The sequence below is a fragment of the Pezoporus wallicus genome, unplaced genomic scaffold, assembly GCF_028554395.1.
Source record: "Pezoporus wallicus isolate ANWC-B61680 ecotype Strahan unplaced genomic scaffold, APGP_CSIRO_Pwel_v1 contig_8122, whole genome shotgun sequence".
NCBI lineage: Eukaryota > Metazoa > Chordata > Aves > Psittaciformes > Psittacidae > Pezoporus > Pezoporus wallicus.
Window position 1 is genome coordinate 1 of NW_026637304.1, and position 8,502 is coordinate 8,502.

The following is an 8,502-nucleotide window of genomic DNA, read 5'->3' on the forward strand; positions in this document are numbered from 1 at the left end:
GCACCACTCACTGGAAGTGAGCGAACGAGTTACCTGACTGGGTTTAAACCACGACAGTGTTATACCTAAGTTACTGGACTGTTCTTATCTCAACCCATGGGAGTTACATTCTTTTTATTCTCCTCCCCATTGTGGAGACAGATTTCTCACAGGAGAATGGATATTTGGTACATGAACTCTGAATAATCCCGAAAGATACAGCAAGGCCATGAGAGGCCCAAGGAAGCTTAAGCAAGCAACATAAGAAGAAGCTGGAATTCACCGAGTTATGAGAACTGTGGACTGTTGGCAAGCTTTCGAGGTCAAGTTCTCACACCTGTGCTTAATTAATTATATGTTAGTCACTAAAGGTCTTCAAGACATGTATCCAATCATAATATGCCAAATCACTGTAACTGTTTGTAAGAAATAGTATATAAGGAGTTAAGGCTTTGCAATAAATGGCTTTTGTCTGATCATATTGATCTCTGAGTCTATATTTTTTCTGCAGCAAATGGTGCCCAGAGTGGGCCACCCCCTATTTTTCATATTGAAACTGAAGGAATTAAAGCACGTGGCACCGAAGAAGATGGAAAACGCGGAGCTGCAGGGACGTTGGCTGGGTTCGATCCAGCAGGACCAGGATCAGGAGGTAGACACCTCAGAACGGAGCCTTGTGAGCCCGGAAGACACTGCACAGTGCAAATAAGGTAACAGCTGACGGGTCTGGAATAGGGTTAGGATGGGGAATCAATTAAGTAAAGAAGAAATGGCCATCCTTAAGCTCTTCCAGCATATCCTTTCAGCGAGAGGGATAGAGTATGACAATAATCTGTCAAAAAGACTATTGCTCTGGAGTAAAGAAAAAGAGCTGATCCAGGGGGTTAATGAAGCCTTTGAGCTTGGGACTTGGGAAAAAATCGCTAAGGAAGAAGCCTCTGTTTTATGGATATTTTCAGTCCTTCTTAAGGTGAAGGGAGTAACCTTTAAAGAGACAGACTTAAATTTAATGTTGAAATGGTTGAAGATGCGTTATCCAGAGATTGATGAGTCTGCCGCATTTGAGGTCTCTTTGTGGAATGCTGCAGGAGTTAAATTGTGGGATGCAGTCACAAAAGGCAATGACACTGTGAAAAATTTTTTAGTCATTTGGAGATCTATTTTAGAGATGTTAAAGTCAAAAATGAGATCGTGGAGCCCAGTCGTTGGTCCCCTGACGCCCCCCCCCCCAAACCTCCGCGGCTTTCCACTGCGGCTACGAAGACGGAGATGATGATCCTTTTGACTCAGGCCCTATTGACCCTGAGAAGGAGCCTGTGCACGTCCATCAGACTGCTGTTGCTGCTCCCGAGGTTCTGAGGCCTGATAATTCTGATGCTGACCTGGATGGTCCTTTTGACCTGGAGCATATTCATCTGGAAAAGGAGCCTGATTTATATCCCCCAGATCCTCATGTTAAATGCACAGCTGTAAAGGGAGAAGCGAGATGGGTGGGGGATGCAGACGTATTGTGTGCTTTCCTGGTGGTGTATGTGCTGGATCAAGACCTGTGGTGGGAAGGTCTCTCATATGCTCCTATCAGGGGTATCAGGCGGACTGCAGTAGACCGTGGACTTGGGACCCCATAGACAACTCATTTGCTACAGTCTCTCTGTGATACTCATGTACTAGAAGTTGGTAAATATAAGTATGTCCAGGTCTCTATCGACCTTTGGCGACCTTTATAGATATTGCTGGCCACTTCTTCCAACAGAGGCTGGCCACCTGTGTTGAAATGAGTGTGCATTTTGATCAGTATAAAAGCCCAAGCCTCATGCGATGTGGGGGAGGAAGAGCCTCTGCAGGGACGCCCGCTAAATTTGAGCCTGACACCTTGCACTGCAATGATGCTTCTCAGAGCTGGTTTCCTGTTAGTCTCCACAGGGTCCTTGTGCCATGTTCTGTACGTGGGACTGTAGTGGGAGTAATGATTGTCTGGATTTTGTGCTTAAAATATTGTAGTTGTGTGGAGCATGCTTGTGGGATCCCACATACGCGCGTGTGTGTGTGTGTGTGTGTTGAGGGCAGACGGTGTTCTGTGTATTTTTTGTTGTTGGGTTCATGTAAAAGTTTTTTAACAGGTAGCAGTTTACCATTTTGAGCACGAAAGTGTTAATGAAAAAGCGCGGTTGCTGGCAGGTATTTACGGTAGCTGCTGAAGCAGGCAGGCAGCTGTAGCTTCTGCCGAGCAGGCAGGCATTTATAGCAGCTGCAGAGCAGGCCGGCGTTTGTAGCCGTGCAAAGCAGGGTGAGTGACTTTGGAAAAAAAAAACGGGGGGGGGAAGAATGATACAGCAAACTCCTTGACTGTTAAAAATGTGCAGTTTAACCTGTCTACTTCTCAAGAATTGATAACCTGGAGGAGGGTGTATATTTGTGTCCTCCTACCTACAGGTCCATGGCAGCTGCCTGCATAGTTTGTCAAGCTTTGCCATGAGCTGGACAGATGAGTGGAGGAACCTGATGCCTCACCTGCAGAAGCTGACCATAAATACCCCAAGCAGAATGAGATAGAGGAAGAGAAAAACGAATGACTGGAAAACATCACTTGGGGGCAACTGAAAAGTAACATCCTAAATATGTGTGCTTGTAAAGTAGCTATTATGAGAGGCTGTGATTTTGTGTACAAAACCACCTGTATTTACTAGCTAGTTTCTAATAAGAAAGTACACCTTGTATTGTATGGATTTGTCACTTGTAAAAGAGATGTTAGAGCATGCAAATTTGCAGCAGCTGCTAGAAAACGCTAAGGCAAAAGCTAGAAAGATTCTAATACAATGGTAGTGTTATAAAGCAGCTGATGGAGCAAATTAAGAGGGTGGGAGAACTCCACTGGTAAGAAATTTCTTTGGCTAGTCCCTCGCTGCCATCAGCATCTTCAACATGCTGCTGCACCCTGTAATAGTTACTCTGCTAATGTAAATTTGTGTGTGCTTTGCCATAGTAGCGAAGGTGCAAGGACTGAGGTTGACCAAATGTCTGCTACCACAGTCAAGGGCAAGACTGGGTTGGCCTCTGTGTTTGCCACCAAGAAGAACCTTTAGCTCCACTGTTGGCTGCAACCCAGCAGGTGTGGAGCTGTGGGGACACATGCCATGCCAGACCTTGATGTGAAGGATGCCCTCTCCTGTTATCAGAGAGCCATACAGGAGAAAAAGGGCAGGCCCAGCAGTCTGTAGTTGGCATTTGTTGGAGATATGATCTGGCCCAAATCCCCTGCTCAAGTACGGTCATACAAAAGATATAAAGGGTAGATGTGGAGACAGTGTTCTCACAGGAGAATGCATATTTGGTACATGAACTCTGATGTGTTCAATAATCCTGAAAGATACAGCAAGGCCATGAGAGGCCCAAGGAAGCTTAAGCAAGCAAGATAAGAAGAAGCTGGAATTCACCGAGTTAAGAGAACTGTGGACTGTTGGCAAGCTTTCAAGGTCAAGTTCTCACACCTGTGCTTAACCAATTACATGTTAGTCACTAAGGGTCTTCAAGACATGTATCCAATCATAATACGCCAAATCACTGTGTTTGCGAGCAAGAGCATTTAAGGAGTTAAGGCTTTGCAATAAACGGTTTTTGTCTGATCATATTGATCTCTGACTGAGTCCATATATTTTCTGCGGAACCCCGTCCGTCTGGGAGCGGGGGGAAGAAGAGGGGGAGTGAGCAAGCAGCTGCATGGGTCTGGGTTGCCGGCTGGGTTTAAACCACGACAGTGGGACAGTGTGAAACGCTTTGTACAAGTCCAGGTAGATGACACAGATTGTGTAGCCCCATCATAGAAAGGTCACCTAGTGAAACCATGTTGGCTGTCACCAACCAACTATTTGTTTTTCATATATATATATATATATATACACAAAAATTACAAGATAGTACACTCCCAGTTACAATGATTGGTTAGTGATTTGCATACAGTTATAATATCTGCAGTGTCACTCTCTTGCATGGGGGATGGGATCTTCACTTGGTCGAGCTTCTTCTCGATGTGTGGGTGTGCTTTTTAATATTATAATGAAAGCAGTTAACTTCAGGTCACCTTAAAAGTAACTTTTGTTGCCAAGTTGGCCCAATAGATTTCTACCTTGCTAGGCTGTCACATAACTCATCCTATAAGCAGTAGACCCTAGGTGCTTCTGTTATGCTCTAGAGAATAAGGACTAAGGCTATCATGTCACAGAGAATGGGGACTTCAAGCTACACAGCTCCCAATTTCTATGCTAACACAGCACCTCGTGCTAACAGAGGCTTACTTGTTGAATCAAGATGTTCTTATAGATAATTGCTTCATAAACACAAAATATAGAGAGATTTAGTAGAACTTAAAATAATCTGCAACAGCCAGAAAACTCACAGCACCTCATTGTTCACTCACCTTGGAAGGCAGAAAGACGGCGCTCCTCCAAAGGATTTTTATGCAGAGGATCTCCAAGATTTCTTCATCTTCCTTTACTATTTGTGTATGTAAGTGATTTTCAGGATCCTATCAGCTTTTACACATTAATTTACAACAGACTAAAGATTCACATTCCTTCCCCCCCCCCCATTTCATATATATCCAACTTCCCCACTGGTTGCACTGCTATAGGAAAGAGCAAATGGGAACAGGTATTTTTAAGCTGGCTACTGCCAATAAAGGCCTACTGAACTGTATGGTCAAGGTGTCTGCCAAAGGCATCCCATTTCTGTTACAAGTTTTTGGAGTCCGCAAATCAATAAAATGGTCATGGTGAGGAAATCACTAAATAGACCAATAATTAAGATAAAAGCTGTTCAAAATTGACTGATCTAAATTTTAGAGTAATCTGACATGTGGATTAATTTTGTTTAGCACTACTGTGCTCAAATGCGCAACAGCCACTTTCCAGCTCTTGCATTCCTATTTCCTTTTCAAGTAGATACTTGACACAAACTTTGGGCTTGTAAAGACCCAGTAAGGCCATTTGAATTGTAATTCTTGTGTTACTCGGGACATTGTCCATTAAATAACTTACAAAGGATTCTTGGTGTTGGGTAAGTTCTCTGGGATCACCTCAAACATCCTAACAACCAACCTTTGAAAATCAGTTAATTAGGCTCAGAGCAGATTACTATGGGGAAGAGCCCAGTAATTTTGGCACAGGAAAAATCTACAACCATGAGGTAATTGAGCACCATAAGAACTGCAAAGCTGGTTTCAACTTACAGATGAAACCATGAATATGTATCTGTCAGCTGCTGGTAAATGACTCATGGGAATATAGTCAAGACACATTTGCATTTAAGTCACTGCACCTGGAAAACATTTTTGAGGAAAACTTATGGAAACACTACACACACATTAGGTAGAAAATTAAGCACTCAAATTTTGCATTTTCAAGACAAACAGTTTGAAGACAGTAGACTTAATTCCTCAAAAATTATTTTGCATCATAAAGCAAAAGAATCAAGTTCTAGGAGTTGGCAGAATAAATAATGGCTACTTTTTTCACTTTAACAGGAAGTAAATGTTCTTTTTTGTTATAGGCCCTAAACAGATAAATATACTCCTTTCTTGAATAAGTACATGCTTTGTAACCTCCTATAGCTTTTACTCTTCAGGAAATAAAGTTGGAGTCACACATTCAGTTTTAACATCTATCGTGAGCTTTAACATCCATCAAGATGCCATAGAATCATAGAACAGCTCAGGCTGGAAAGGATCATCTAGTTCCAACCCCCCTGCCATAGGCAGGGACACCTCACCCTAGACCATGTCACCCGAGGCTCTGCCCAACTTGGCCTTGAACACTGCCAGGGATGGTGCATTTACCACTTCTTTGGGGCTGGCTGCTTTTATTTGCAATACATTTTCAAGATGACACTGCTTTCCAACCAATTGCCCACATAATATTTAGGATACATTCATGATGACTCCAGATGCAAAATGGGAAAGGTCCATGTTGAAAGTACATTAAAAAGTTGCCACTAGCCATTGGACTACTATTTTCTAAAGATTAAGTTCTAGGAAAACAAGTTTATTATAAATATTTAAAAACATGAGCTGTAAGTTCCAAGGAAGCTGCACAGAACATGGAGATTAGAAAACAGGATCACATCACATCTTACAAACAGGAAGATTTCCATACATTTCAGTTTCTTTTCTGCCACAAGGTAGAAGACTGAGAATTAAAAAAAATAGTAATACACATCTTTTAACTATAAACACCCTTTGAACTGTTTTTTAAGTAAACCCCCCAAACAAACAAATAAAAAAAATCTTTAACAAATCAAGCTAATGTCAAATGGAAGATACATAAACATTTCAACTTATTTATGTATTTCAGATGATCTTTGGTAGACTACCAGCAGCAAGGCTGCAAAGGTAGCCTGCTCTTTCCACATACAGTGCTGTGAAGGAAAAAAATAGGGTAAGCATCAAGAATGGTGATAAACTGCAGTAGTTAAACATTTATTTTTCATATATTCACAAAATCTTCACAGAAGTATTGAAACTCAAAAAGGAATTAGACTTGAGTCGAATACAGAGATGAAATCTACAAGACAAATGAGCAGGCAAACTAAAAGGTCTTGAAAGTATTTTACTTCAAATTGAAAAATGAACAGTTCAACTGTTCTGTTTAAATAAAGATTTGCAAGATATACAGTATTTTATTAATACAATGCTGGTCACTTGAGGAAATGTAAAATACAATTTTTCCTTCATATTTTTTTTCTTTTAGAAAGATACTGTTTACCAAAAAGAAACTTGAGCAGTTCAGGAAAAGCTATTTTCCATTAAATTTATGAAAACCATAAACTGAGGCAAAGCTAAGATTCTCAATGGAATCAAGATTATCTTCCCACTACCACCACCTTAAAATTATTACATGCTTATTGGAACACTAATATCTGCACCCTAAGAGTACATTTGCTTTCAACAATGAGGGCGATTCTTTTAAAAACACTTCAGTGTGGGAAATGCAATACAGATCTTTGCAAGTATTAAGTTTTAGAACAGTTTTGCTAATAGCAGCTAACAATACTGGATTAATATAATTTATAAATAATTTTTCCCTAAGCAGTGAATAGAAGTCTACACATTCACAAGAATCTAAAACAATACTGTGATTATGCATAATGTGGTACAACTTTTACTAGTTTCTATAAACAAAAGCTGAGCATCTTGTTGATAAAATTATATGATCAAATTAAAATATGAATCAAAATTTTTTTAAAAGAACACCAAACCATTGTCAAATTAATGTCACTTATAAGCTTAGTGTTTGACTAAATGTTATGATTTTCCATTTTTTTTGAATACATATATTTTCCTTTTTGAAGTAAACCACTTTAGCACATTGAAAATGTTTATTAAGTGATGACATCAGTTCTGGTCTTATTTTAGCATTATTTTATTTTAAAAATCACTGCACTCATTAGTGCCCATTAAGGGTCATGTTGGCCTGTAGTATTCTGTAAATGCATAATATAAAACATTTCTAAAAGCTCATAGTACTTTTTATAAAAGCATCATCTCCAGAACAGCTGCATTAAATACAGCCATGTATGCTGAGTGCACACCTTCCTCTTTAAAGAAGTATGTGAAAGTAAATGCCACTTTCCTCTACTGAAGTGTCCCAACTCCTGTGCCAAGCTATCTATGCCTGTGTGTGAGGGCAATTACACACTTCATTCACATTCATGGCATCAGTTACTGCAACCTAGACTTGTAATGCAACTGAACTGGACAAATGCAGAGCTGAAATTAAATGATAACTAGCTCAACAAGAAATACTATGAGATACAAAAGGTTTGGGTCTTTAAGGCAGTACAAAATATATTTTATTATTTGAAGTAGGGTTTTTTTTTAAATAATTAAGTGTAAATATGAAAATGCCTCAGAAGGGAGTGAGAAAAAATACTTTAATTGTAAAATTTACTTAACGTTTCAACAGTTATCTCCTACAGGAGTTAGCAAAAATACAAAACACAAAAAGCCCCATACCTGGAAGGGGGAGTGGAAGGCACAAAGAGGAACGGGATTAAAGCAGCCCAGGAATGCAAATGTCTAACAAATCTAGTTGTCCTTTGTGGGTTTTTTTAAACAAACAAACAAGAATAAAACAATCACCACCACCAACCAAACAGCACCACCACCCCCCCAAGTGGCTTTATATTTCTTTAAAAAAAGAGAGAGGGTTGGGGAGAGACCACTAAGGGGCGGAAAAGAAGGATGCAACTATAAAACCCCATTGCCTGATATCATAGAATAGTTAGGGTTGGAAAGGACCTTAAGATCACCTACTTCCAACCCCCCACTGCCATAGGTAGGGACACCACACACTAAACCATGTCATCCAAGACTCCATCCAAATGATGGCATTCTAGAAAACAAGGTGAAGGTTACTTCTCCAAGATGACAAACTCAGTGTCTTCACAAAGTACATGTACACTTTATACAAATGAAAAACTTCCTTTGTCACCATAAGCCTTTCTTGCAGAGGAACAGCTTTTGCAGATCAA